The sequence below is a fragment of the Lygodium microphyllum genome, chromosome 25 (assembly GCF_053477565.2).
Source record: "Lygodium microphyllum isolate KBCC chromosome 25, Lygodium_microphyllum_v1.1.10, whole genome shotgun sequence".
NCBI classification, from domain to species: domain Eukaryota; kingdom Viridiplantae; phylum Streptophyta; class Polypodiopsida; order Schizaeales; family Lygodiaceae; genus Lygodium; species Lygodium microphyllum.
Genome location: NC_141159.1, coordinates 6,659,736 through 6,674,263, shown reverse-complemented (window position 1 = coordinate 6,674,263; position 14,528 = coordinate 6,659,736).

Genomic DNA, 14,528 nt, shown 5'->3' with positions numbered 1-14,528 from the left:
TTTTCAACATCACTAAGCTTGATGGTACGAATTACTCTTTATGGAAGAGCCAGATTTGGCAGGTGTTGGTGCAACAATCGCAGATCAAACATTTGAGGTTGAGCAAGCATCCGCCAGCAACTATGCCAGATGAGGAATGGCTTGAGCTTGATGAGTTATGCAAGTCCACTATTGTTTTGTCTCTCACAGAATAGGTTCATTACAATGTCTTTGAGGAAGAATAGAGTGCATGGCAGTTGTGGAATAAAATCAAGAATCTCTATGACAAGAAAAGTCTAGCGAGTTAGATGTATTTGCTGAAGCAGCTTATAGATCTGGACATGAAGGAGAATGTGACCATGTCTGCTCACTTGAGCCAGTTCCATGCTATACTCAAGAACTTGACTTCGCAGGATATCACTTTTGCAGAGGATGTCACTCCTCTTTTCTTGCTTGGTATTCTTAATGAGTCATGGGATGTATTCCGCACTGCATTATGTGCCTCTACTGCTACCTTGAAATTATCTGATGTTGAGAGTGCTATTCTACAGGAAGAGGTTAATCGTAAGAATTTGGATGTCTCTCGTATATCGCATGCTATGACAGTTAGAGGCAGGAATGATGGATATGGAAAGCATGGCAGTGGCAGTGGCCGTGGACGGGATTCTCAGAAATCTCGGTCCAAGTCTCGTGGGAAGTCATGTAGCAAATCCCATGGTAGGAATGCAGATGTTACTTGTCACCATTGTGGGAAAAAGAGCCATATTAGGTCACAATGCCATGAATTGCGTAATGAAAGGCGCAAAGATAAGGGGAAAGACAAAGTGTAGGATAAGTCTTCTGATCCCAACATAGTGCCTGCAAAGTCCAGTGTTAAAATTGAAGCGATCAATGTTATGCAGCCTGAGGATGTTGATAATGATGATTATATCCTTGTAGCTTCTTCTAGTGCTTTGCAGATGACAGAGATACACTCTATGTATGCACAGTGTTGGCTCTTGGACTCAGGTGCGTCCTTTCATGTATTGCTCCGGGTTCTGTGCGCTTGGGTGATGACAGCTCTCTTGATATTGTGGGCATTGGTGATGTTAGGCTGCAGTTTTCTTCTGGCTGTAGTTTTGTTATGCAGGATGTACGTCATGTACATGCTTTGACACGCAGTCTCCTGTCAGCTGGACATCTTGATGACGCAGGTTATCATTTATCTTTTGGAGACTCTGCATGGAAGATCACTTGTGGTTGGCAGACTTGTGATTGCATGAGGTGACAAGGCCAGCAGCCTCTATCCCTTGATTGTATCAGCTTCTTCCCTTGATCATGTATTGTCTGTGGGTTCTATCCCACATGTATCTCTTTGGCATGTTTGTTTGGGCTATATGTCTTTGAAGGGAATGAAGATGCTTTCTGGTTTGCAGTACTTACCGCCCCTTGATTATGCATGTTTTGATTCATGTGAGCATTGTCTCTTTGGCAAGCAGACTAGGTCTACACATAAAAAGTCTGGTAGGCCATGCATGAGTGAGCCCTTGGCATTGGTACATTCGGATGTCTGTGGGCCCATGCCTTGTCAGTCTATGGGTGGTGCAAAGTATTTTGTTACGTTCATAGATGATTTTTCACAGAAAGTTTGAGCTTATCCCATTAAGCAGAAATATGATATCTTGGCTGTATTTCAGAGATAGCTTGCATTGGTTTAGAACCAATCTGGGTATAGGCTAAAATGCCTAAGGACAGATAATGGGGGTGAGTATGTCTCACGTGCTTTTGAGTAGTGATGTGATGAGAGGGATATTAAGCTTTAGTTGACCGCCCCTTAGACCCCCCCCCCCCCCCCCCAAGAATGGTTTGGCTGAGTGGATGAATAGAACCATCCAGGAGCGTGTACGTAGTATGCTTAGCCACGCAGGCCTACCATAGAGCTTTTGGACTGAGGCAGTTAGTATAGCTGTGCATGTCATAAATAGATCACCTTCTAGTGGTTTGGATTTCTAGGTTGTAGAGGAGGTATGGACTGGAAAACCTCCCTCTTATGAGCATCTCCGGTTGTCTTTGGATGTGAGGCATTTTGCCATGTGCCCAGGGACAAGAGAAGTAAGCTGGATCCTAAGAGTTTCAAATGCATTTTTCTTGGTTATGGGAATGAAGGCGAGATGGGTTACCGTCTCTAGGATCCACAGGCGCGGAAAGTCATCCGCAGTCATGATGTAGTCTTCCATGAAGACAAGATGCATCGGCAGTCATATTTCAGGAGGAGCCGAGAGCTCTTGCGCAGCCAGTCAGACAGCCTATAGTTGTAGTAGATGCTCATGGTCAGGATATTGGACATGCAGTTGGGCAGGCAACAGAGCCTATCGTGAGACGGTCTACTAGAGACAAACGTCCACCTAATAGATTTCAGCCCTCGATGCATTATGTCTTGGTTACAGATGTAGGAGAGCCTTTCACTTATGATGAGGCTATGCGCAAGGGTGACAGTCACTCCTGGGAGAGGGCTATGCAGTCTGAGATAGACTCCTTGCATAAGAATGACACTTGGGATTTGGTTTCCTTGCCTACGGGCAAGAAGGCTTTGCCATGCAAGTGGGTGTATAAGCTAAAAAGTACCCCTAGACATCCCAAGCCGGCATACAAGGCTAGATTGGTAGCAAAGGGTTTTAAGCAGGAGCATGGTGTGGACTTTGATGAGGTCTTTTCTCCTGTGGTTAAGATGACTACCCTGCGCTTAGTCTTGGCTTTAGTTGCTCAGCTTGACTTGGATTTATACCAGATAGATGTCAAGACGGCTTTCTTACATTGGGACTTGCATGATGAGATTTATATGGAGCAGCCTAAGGGCTTTGCAGAACCTGGCAGGGAGCACCTAGTGTGCAAATTGAAGAAAAGTCTTTATGGCTTGAAACAGGCACCTAGGGAGTGGTATCATAAGTTTGATGCCTTTATGCAGTCACAGGGCTACAGCAAGAGTGCTATGGATCCGTGTCTTTACACGAAGAAAGCTCGTGATGGTTCTTTATTGATTTTGGTACTCTATGTGGATGATATGCTAATAGCAAGGAAAGCTCATGATGAGCTAGATGCTCTTAAGGCTCAGCTCAAGAAGAGCTTTGAGATGAAAGATCTGGGACATGCCGCTCACATACTTGGTATGTGCATTAGATGCAATAGGCATCAGGGACTCCTCTACTTGTCATCACAGAGGGAGTACATTCATAAAGTCCTTGAGTGCTTCCGCATGTAGGACGTAAAGACTATTAGCTGTCCATTGCCTTCATATGTGAAGGTATCACATGCTGATTGTCCGCAGACAGATGAGCAGAGGGCCGAGATGGCCAAGATTCCCTATGCATCCATTGTGGACACAGTCTTATGTATGCCATGATATCCACTCGTCCAGATATTGCCTTTGCAGTTGGTGTTGTGGCACACTATATGGCTACACCTGGCAAGAAGCATTGGGATGCCGTGAAGGGTATCATGAGGTACCTGAAGGGCACTGCAGATATGTGCATATGTTATGGCAACCAGGATACAGGAGTTGTGGGGTACACTGACTCTGATTATGCAGATCATGCAGATAGTAGGAAATCCACTTCCGACTATGTATTCACCTATGCTGGAGGTGCTATTTCTTGGATGTCCAGGGTGCAGAAATGCACGGCCCTTTCTACTACAGAGACCGAGTATGTTGCAGCCACTGAGGCTTGCAAGGAGGCCATTTGGTTGGGTTGTTTAGTTATTGACCTTGGTATTGATGCTATCCCTACACTGCATTTGAATTCAATGAGTGCTATTCAGTTAGCCAAGAATCCGGTCTTCCATGCGAAGACAAAACACATTGAGGTGAGGTATCACTTCATATGTGGGGTCGTTGAGGACAAGTCTGTTGATCTTGTCAAGATCTCGACTGACTAGAATCCTACAGATCTGCTCACAAAAAGCCTCTCTACAAAGCGCTTTGCCTTCCTCGGGAGGTTGATGGGCGTGGGATGAGATGACGTCTTTCCTCATCCTATTGTACATGTGTACATGTTGTACTATCTTTTTTCTTAAACTTTTCACTCCTCACTGGGGCAGATTCGCCTTTAAGTGGGAGGTTATTGGGGGTAAAGGCGCCTCTGCCTTGTATTACTACATTGATAGTCACCGCCACTACACACTGCAGCAGGTGGTGGGCACCCGCCGTCACCGTCACTTTATTATTTATTCTTTTAGTGACAGTTTGAATAAAGGAAGGCCCGATCACACATTGTGACTATTGGAGTTCCCATTTCTAGTCTCTCCCTTTCTTGCTCTTGCTCTCCCGCCATAGCTCTCGAGTCCAACCTTCAATCCGTTGCTCCCTTTCACTAACAACCTTTTCCCCTCTTGCATGGGAAAGTTTTGCCAAGTCCTAGCATTCCTAAACTATTTTCAATAATTTTTAGATTGTATCCATCCATAATTTATTTGGCTAGGCCATTTTGACCCCAAGTGGTCATATGCATTAATTGACCCCTAAACTAGCATTAATTATTAATGTCTAGTTCCTAGTTTCACCACTAACACTTATGGGTCAAATAAATGCCCCATGCCCAATTTGACACTAGGTACCACCTAGTACCTATCAATTACAATTGGCACTAGGTACCACCTAATACTAAGTCCAAACTAACACCAAGTACCACCAAGTACCACCTAGTGCCTATGAATTACAACTTGTTACAACTTTCATCTTCGGTACCCCCCACTAATCTCTTAAGGTCCTTGGCCCATCATTGTGAAATAACTAATTTGCACAACACATGTGTATCTCACATTTGCACAATTGATTGACAACTTAATCAAATGCTAAGCAAAGTACCAAATTTTCACGTTCTCTTGATAGACTGACTGACCAAAGGATCTACAACATTGGCACTTCTAGAGAGACAATGCCACCAAATATACTTGCAGGAGCCATATATCAGGCAATGGCTATCTGACACCCTAGTCACTCCAACTCTTATATACTCAGGAATGGTCTAGGCCCTAAGCCTAGCCACATCAATTTGGACACGGATAGAGAAGTAGATTATTTTGCTATCACGGATTATAAGTAGTAAACCCTTAGTGCCACATGAGATTCTTCGAGGAAAGTATGCTACACCACCCATAGAGGTAGAGGCCCTCTTTTAGATTATCACTTCTATACGGAGAGTGTAGAGCATGACACTTGATAGGTTATCATGGAGAGCATGATGGCTTCTTGAGATAGGTCACCCATGAGGGGAGTGAGAGCTCATGGTACTTCCAAGTGGAGCAATTACTTGCCAAATACGATATTGAGATGATAAGCTTCTACCTCTTCTAGTATGACCCCGATTTTCCTTTTATCCAGAGTGATTGTAGCTACTATAGCCTCACCTCATATATGTCTACATGCCACTCCTTGTTGATGTTGAAGGGTACCAAATGATCAAGCTCCTATGTGCCACCTACTTGAACTCGTTGCACATGACCATGCTCAATACTGCAAAGTGTCACGAGTGTTGGCTACCATAACCTCTCTCTATAGAGCTATGCAAAAATCATATGCTCAACATCTACCGCCTCAACTTCTTGAAGGTATCGACATTCACCTGTATAGAAAGGTGAAACTTGAAAAGTTTTAGAATAAGCAAAGGGTAAGAGATATAGATGAAGAGTCTTATAGCAAGGCCTAGGGTCTTCCACCTAGATCTACTCCATAGCATACCACGGCTACACCCTTGGACAGTACTTCCTTGAGTAGTCGAGAGGGGGTGGTCATGTAAAGAAATGGTATGGCAAATATCAAAACACTAACTTAAATGTTGTTTCTCTTTCAACCTAAAGGAGGAGGTTATTAGAATAATACATGTGCTATAAAGGTTGCCAATTGAGTCTACTACATCCAAAACTATTTCAAGAAGGATGGAATGAAAAACTTGAATGATATCGCCTCACAATCACACTAATAGATATAAATATGATTCGTGATGACTTTTTAGGCTCTCCAAAATGTTAGTCTCTCTTTCTTGAAAACCACAACGTTCTATACCAAATGTAGAATAAAAATTTTAATATCCAAGCCCATGTTCCATTGGGACCAATTGGAAAAGGTGCTCCGATTAAAGTGTATTACAACATAGAGAGAATAATATAAAGAATGCTAAATGATAATGAATGTATGAATGAATGATGATACAAAGTATGGAGCTTGAACCTCCATATCTTTAAGATAAAGGTAGAGGTGGTTGAAGGAGTATGTGTTAGAGTGGGTCATAAAAAATAGCAACAATAGTTTAAAAATGTGAATGAAGATGTTGGAAAAAACACATCGACAGAAGAAGATCTGCGGTGATAAAAATACATAGTATGATTGATATTGATAGCAATAGGAGTGTCTATCAATGCAACCTAATTTTGTAATAAACCAAATGCACAACAATTGAAACAAGGTCATGGATTGGCTAGAATAGGTCATCTAGTAGCAACTAATGTCCAAGCTTTAGGGGAGATAGTAATGAAGATGTTGAGGTTGAGGAAGCTCTCCATAATAGGTTGCATGGCTAGAAAGGGGTTGTAGACAATGTCAAGAAATAGTAGGTTTTGCAGGGAGAAACATAGAGTGAACGGCAAACATAGTGATAAAGGAAACCCAAAACACAAGAGAAGATTGAACAATATGGACATTGAAGCATGTTGAAAGAATGGAGCAAAACTTGAAGATGGCCACACAATCTTGGCAAATTAAGTGGTAGCACTTGGAAGGGATCTACAATGTGAAGGGAGAGAAATGAAATCCTTTGGGTAGAGGTGTCAATGACGAGGAAAAGATATGTTGTATGGAGGGAGTGAAATGTAGTCCTCTATATAGTGGAATGTCATATTACACATTGTAAGATGAAAGACTGAAGTAGAGGGAGCAAAACCTTGTCCTTAGGAGATTTCAAAGATGAAGGATATGTCAAAAGCTCTTCAAAATTACGGGTGTTGTTAAGATGATTGCTAGGCAGTCAAGTAGAGAAGAAATGCAAGAATGTCAGTGAAGGTCTCTTTGTGTAAGTGGTTGTAGACATGTGACTCCTAGGTATCCCTTTAAGAGTAAAGAAAATACAAAAAAGAAGTGATCTGATGGGTGCCTAATAAGGAGGGTGTAACCTATTGTAGATGGCTTGAATTTGTTGATGTAAATGCAGCCTCCATAAATTGATTGATGGTTGAAAACCATCATCTCAACATTCGGGTTGTATTAGGAGGTGGAAATGCACAATAATGATTAAGATGATTTGCTATACCAATCCAAGGAAGAGTGAAATCACCAATGCAATAGAAATAATAGTCCTATTTATAGGCACATATGAGTTGATAAATTGTCTGGGGTAGCACTCCAATTGTCTCAAGTGATGCCCAGTTTGTCACTAATATATATACAAAAATATGAATCAATGGAATCCAATGCACTTAATGACTTTGTCAGTTAATAGGCAGTAGGCAACACTCACAGAAGACTCCACAAATTGACAATGTCCTATGGAAGGAGTGTCAATAGTAGTGGTAAATTGAGGGAGCTGAAGATAGCTATGTAAATGAGGAGTTAGATAGATGCACAAACATGAACTCCTATTCATAAAGGATCAAAGGGGGGGGGGGATGTACATTTGTCCTATAGTAAAAAATAAAGGCATTTATTTTTTGTAACTTTGCATTAATTACATTTTGGAATTGTTTAAAAGTGACCAATTTAGGGGGTCGATGCACTATAATTATGATTGAGCATAAACCCTTGTAAGGAAGTACTCATATAGATAACCAAGTAGATAACAAACATAATTGTACAACAAGCATAGATGGGTAAGAATACAATTAAGGTTAAGGTGACTCAGAGACACTAAACATAGAAGTTGAATAAATGAATTATGAATAAATGTAGCAAACACACTATGAATAATGAATAAATACAATACTCAATACAACAAAACATACTATGCAAAGTGAATACTACCTTGAACTCTCATGTCTGTAGTAGTAAGACCAAGGTAGGAGAGTGCATCATACTCTAAGGTATCTCAAAACACAAGTTGTATGAGGGAGGTTAAGTGTGCAAACAAGCATTGTAACAAACTTTCATCTTGCAAATGTTTGGGTGTTCCAAACAATCTCCAAAGAAGTTTGAAAGTAGCAAACATAGCTCTGAAGAGGATGGATTAGTGTCAGATGGATCAAAATAATAGAAAATTGGTAAATGCAACAAGAGATGATGACATGGCAGCTGTAGGAGTAAGGTAGAGAGTATGAGCTAGAGAGTGCACCATACTCTAACATATATCCTATAACGCAATAGACAGCCTCCAAAGATATTTGGTAGTAGGAAGCATGGCTTTGAGGATCCTTCATGGTTAACCAACCCTCCTCATTCTCTCATCCCTTTACTACCATCTAGGGTCCATATTGATGCGTAAAGCTACATGTTGGGGGGACTCACTATTGTAGACTTGTACCTTTAGCTATTGCAGTCACATTCTTCCTTCTCTCTCTTGCATTCTATTTGTCTCCTTTTTCCCTTCGTGTTCACTTTTCTCTTTCTTCTACGAACTCCCACATGGTATCAGAGCTATGTGTGGGGAGCCAGAGATCTCGAAGAGGAGCATACTATCCCCATGTGTTGTAGACCTTGTGCTTGGAGTCAAACATGGAAGGGTGCCCTTTTCTTAGGGTGCATTTTTCATGGGTAGATTTGTGTTTTGCTCCTGGGCGGCCTCTATCAAGCTAGGCAATACCATTATTTCACCCGGGCAGTGTCAAACAAGCTAGGTGGCCATTCTATTGGCTAGGCAATACCAAAACAAAATTATGTTTTTTGCAAGTAGTCCCTAGCACATGTGCTACAAAACTAGGCCCTATATCACATGTGTTTTTATGTAGATAGTCTCCTACACACTTGCTACAAGAATAAGCCTTGCATTGCCTACATTTTTTTCAATAAGTAGCCCCCCTTGATTCTATGCTTTGCAACTGGGCAACCTCCTTTCTCCTAGGTGGTAGCCTTTAGGACTGGACGGTAGCTCTTCTCGGCTAGGAGGCACTGTTATCTATTGGGCAACCTGTTTTTTACAAGTGGATAGCATCCTTTCTCTCTTGTGTTTTCAACTGATTGGTCTCTTTTGATACTTATCAAGAGACCCTCAGCCTTTGATCCTTGGAACATATTCCATTAGTGGTGGCAATAGACATTTTAACGATGAATTAACTAAAGAAAAAAAATATGTAGAGTACCATGTTCCATGCCACAAGAAAAACAACATCATTTTCAAGAAAAACTCGCATGGAAGGAGATAACGAGGGAAAATTCGACCATACAATACTATGAACACAATCAACCTAGCCAAACAATGCAAGAACCATCTACTAGCAAGACTAACCCAAGATGATGTGAGTGCGACACTCCACATACACTCAGGGACCCCACCGAACATCAAGAAACCAATGATGATTAGGTTGGATCTAAAGAGCATAACATTTTAGTATGGAAGATTCAAGCTACAAATGTCAACCCCAATGACAAAAAACTTGCTCCACAAGAAAGCAAAGGTTGAGCAAATGCTCCTCTAGAGTTGATGCATGCTAACTTGTGTGGTAATATGCCTACACAAGCCACCTTGTGAGAATTTTCTTGTTTCATGTTGATCATGGACATCTACAATAGGAAGATGTGGGTATGCTTCCTTTATGATAAAGCTCAAGCCTTTGATAAGTTTAAAGAATATCTTAAACTTGTTAAAAATGAAATAAGGAAAAGTGTGAAGAAATTTAGAACTTATTGTGGTGATGAGTTCAACCCAAAGGATTTTGAAGGTTTTTGCAAGAGCAAAAGGATCAATCATCAGTTGGATGACACCTCACATACCTCAATAGAATGATGTTGTTGAAAATGTCAAGGTGCATGCTTAAGGTAAAGGAATTGCAAGGGAAGAAGTTAAAACCAAAAAGCACAAAATGTATCTTCTTGAGGTATAGTGATGAGCAAAATGCTTCCAAATTATGACCAATAGAAGGTTAGAGCGAGTTCTTGTGATGTGGGATTCAAGAAGCAACCACATAAAATGAAAGCAAATGCAATAGTCTTGACTTCATCTTCTCCGATTAGGATAGATTTGACAAGCATTTCTAGGTCAACAAATATTTTCCTAGTGCTCAACATTGTGAAACTTTTTATTAGGGTTCACTAACTATGACCTCTATTTGCAATATTGGTAATGTGCAAGCTATTTTATCATTTTGTGTAGAATCTTTAATAATAGTCAATTTTGTAAGTAAGAGCCTTTATAGTCTATTTTTTACTATGTTGTATAGCATAAATTGATTTTATACATATTTTCAATAGTAGTTAGTTTTCCAAGTAAGAGCCATTATGATCTATTTTTCATGTGGTAAATAGTAGCACAAGTTGGTTGTGTGCATATTCTCAACAATAATCAATCTACAAGTAAGAGCCTTTGTGGTCTATTTTGTGTTGTGCTAAATAACACAAGTTGAATATATGTATGTGTCCCTCTATATAAGCAACTTTTACATCAAGTGCAATCAATGGCCATGGATGGCAACAACGATTGTATTATCTATATTAGTTGTTGAGGACACGTTGGATGAAACTATCTATCCATTGTGGGCTAATATGATGTATCATGTATAGATTGTGAAACAACTTTTGAAATTATGCATAGAATTGAAGTATATTATGGTGGTGTTTTGAAAGTTATAAGTACAGCAAAATCAACTATTATCGACGAGGAGGTTGTTGTTACCATATTTTGGTAGTGATGTGTGTGAACACACTTTAGATCACAACGACACCTTTTTCTCTCTTTAGGAGGTTTTCTTTTCCACAGCCTTGTATATATACCTATTCACTTTAGAGCATACTTAGTCTTCTAACTCTTCTATATTGATATCCCTTAGTTTACTTTGAGTTGTGCTCCCTCAAACTTCTTCTTCCCCTAGTTGGTTGTACTTGCATTCCTGCAACCCTAAATCCAATAATTCATATTAGATCAGGCTTCAATCTCTTGGGCAAAGTCATCAACATCCTCCACTTGATTTCCTCGTATTGGGATGAGATTTAACAAGCATTCTCAAGTCAACATATATTGCTAGTACTAAGTAGGCTGTTTCGTCCTTTTGTACAAAATTTTTGACATTGGTCAATTTTGCAAAGTGAGGGCTCTTACAACCTCCTTCTTATATGCTACATAACATAGGTTGGTTTTGTGCATATTTTCCTCTATACATATAACTTTTGCATCAAGTGCAATCATCAATGGACATGGCTAGCAACAATGATGTATTCCATATCTTGGTTGTTGATGACAATGTTTTGGATGGAACAAACTATTCATTATGGGCTTATATGATGCATTGTGTATTGGTTGAAAATGGGCTTTGGAACATTATACATTAAATTGAAAGACATCCTAGTGGTATTTCAAAAACTACAAGTACAAAAGAAACAAAAAAACTAAATGATGTTGAGGATGTTGTAGGTTTTACTCCAACTAATGCTAGAGCATCACCACCACCTACTCCTAACTAGATTTTTTGGGACAACAGAGATTCATTTACTTCTCTTGAGCTTACACATAAGGTTGGTACTATGGGTTATGCCAATAACTCCTCTTTTCGTGTTAAGAGAGTTGGAAAGATTGTGCTAACTACTATAAATGGGCATACTTTTATCCTTAGGGATACTTTGTATGTATCAAAGAACAAGAAGAATTTGTTTTTAGTTTCTACACTCACCAATATTGGCTTGATTGTAAAGTTTATTAATGAGAGATATACAGTCATGATCTCTCTTATGGTGATGTATTTATTGCATTTGGTTCACTGTGTCACGGGATCTATAAGCTCAAACATTATGATAAATGTGTGGAAGATATGGCATGCAAGGTTGTAGATTTATAGGCTATTTTATATGTAAAACTTTATCATGCATATTTTGGTCATCTAAATTTTGCTACATATCTAGCTAAAGGTGGCATAAAATGTATAGTGCCATATATACCATAGCAAAATTATGTAGCTAAAAGGAAAAACAAATCACTTGTAGATGACACAATGCATGATTAAGAGTCAACCTTTGCCACATAGTTTTGGCTCGAAGTTATGTTATGTGCAGCCTATGTACTTAAGTAGTGTACAAGGCTTGGCATGGCAAAGAGCCATCTATGACTCGCTTTCATGTTTTTGGTTACTTAGCTTATACTTTAGTGCTAGTACAAAATAGTAAGAAGTAAGAAGCTGGATGACTAGGTTGTGAAATACATTTTTGTATAGTAATGCAAGCAAAGGTTATAAATTAGACCATCCAAAAAGTAAGCATTTATTGGTCAATCATGATGTTGTCTTTGTGAAAGATGTTGTTCAGTCTTTACTTTCATGTATGAAAGAGATAGATGTACAGTCACATGATATCTATGACACCTTATTGCCTCTTTTTATTGGTGTGCAGTCACATGCTACCAAATGAGGTAATTTTTAGGCTTGTGTAGTTTTCTCATGATAACAGAGATCAACCTATTTATGATGTGGATGTGAATGATGCACTTCTTGATGAGTGACTATAGATTGAGTAGTCTAGGAGTATGTCAAAGTGGCTAGTGCAAACATTGTGTGATAGTAAGTTGGATGCAATGTTGGCTACTCGTACTTGTTCAAGCTCTCATAATGTCTCTTATGTATTAGATTGTTATGCATTAGTTGTTCCTAGTCTATGTGATGAGGATGAGACTACGTCTTTGGAAGAGGCACCAAGTTTAGAAAATTGGATGGATTCTATGCATTATGAGTATGATGCTATTGTAAAAAAATGGTACTTGGTTCTTATGTGATTTGTCCCTTAGCAAGAACTCCATTAGCTCAAGCAGATTTACAAGTTAAAGTGCAAACCAAATGGCAATGTTGATTGCTACAAAGATAGACTTGTGACAAAGGGTTATATTTAGTAGAAGGGCATTGATTTTGATGAGACCTTTTCTCTCGCTTGCCATATGACAACTATTCATAGCATCTATGCATTAGGAGCTCGTAATGGTTGGAATGCACCTCAGTTGGACATCAAAACTACATTTCTAAATGGCAATTTATATTAGACACCTCATGATTGGTATGAGAACGTACATGCATACTTGGCTACAAGTGGTTTTTAGAATAGTCCAACTAAGAGCACCTTATCTATCAAACATGAGGGTGATGTGCCTCAAATCATTGTGATTTATGTCAATGATATGCTACTCATGGTCCTAATGAGATGCATATTATTGATTTTAAGGCTGTGTTGAATTCAACTTTTGATATGTTAGATTTGCACCTATTATATCATTATTTGGGTATTCAATTCAAGCATTGTGATGAAGGTATTATTTTGTGTCAAACAAAGTATGTCAAGATATTATTGTAGAGATTTGGTCTTAAGACTACAAGCCTATTGCTACACCTATGGAGATAAGTTTAAAGTTGAGCCTTAATGGCTACCTCTCACATAGCCATGCACACTCTCTCTCACACAAGTGTTGTGAGCTTATGTTTGAATCTGATTGAGTTGTCTTTTCTCATGAATCCATTAATAGCTCCACAATCCAAGACACCCTTTCAAGCAAGCTCCATAGCCACATGTGCGAGAAAGGAGAAGAGAAGAAGATGATGATGAAGAGACGAAGAGAAGAGCTTCTCTATGGTTCCTCACTCTCACACACACTCTCTCCCTCTCTCACACCCCCTCTCTCATACATAAGAATGAAGCAAGAAGTAAGAAACAAGAAGAGAGCAAGTTTTGCCACATACACATACACACTCCCTCTCTCATATACAAGAATGAAGCAAGAAGAAATAAACAAGAAGAGAGTGCATTTTGACACACACCAAGAATGAGCTTTTTCATTCACTTTTTGACTTTTATACATGCCCTATCTCCTCCTTGGACAGCCATTCCCTTTTTAGTCCAGTTTTTATTTATGCCTCTCATTGTTACAACTTGCATGAGAGAGGGCACAATGCTCTTTCAAAAAATAAATTACAATGCGCCTTGTGCTCTTTTTGCAAAAATATTAAGGTACACTTATTCTTGTCCCACACTTGAGAACCAGTTTGTGTACCTGCTCTCTCTGCTTATGCCTCATTTCCACCATTCTCTTAGGGGGTGTGGCTTCCTCACCTTGCTCTTCTGTTTGTGCTTGCGTTTCCAGTGGGGGGGCTTGGTTCATGTGGTTGATCTTCCTCAACGTGGTCATGCTCAAAGTCTGGCCTCTCTTCATGTATTGGCTCTCTTGGCTCCTCAGACGGAGGCTACACTTGCTGCTCTAGCTCCCCAAACCTAGCAATTCAAGTTCTTGCATGGTTTATCCAGCTATGATCAAATAAGCTCTTTGTTCCTCCACACTTAAGCTAGTGTTAGGTTTGGGCATGTTGGCATGGAGTCTATGTTTAACTGCTCTCCTTGCCAGCTCTAATTTCCTTTTATGTTCATCCATTTTCTCTTCCTCTCTTGTTTGGGTGACATTTAGTACTATTTTAAA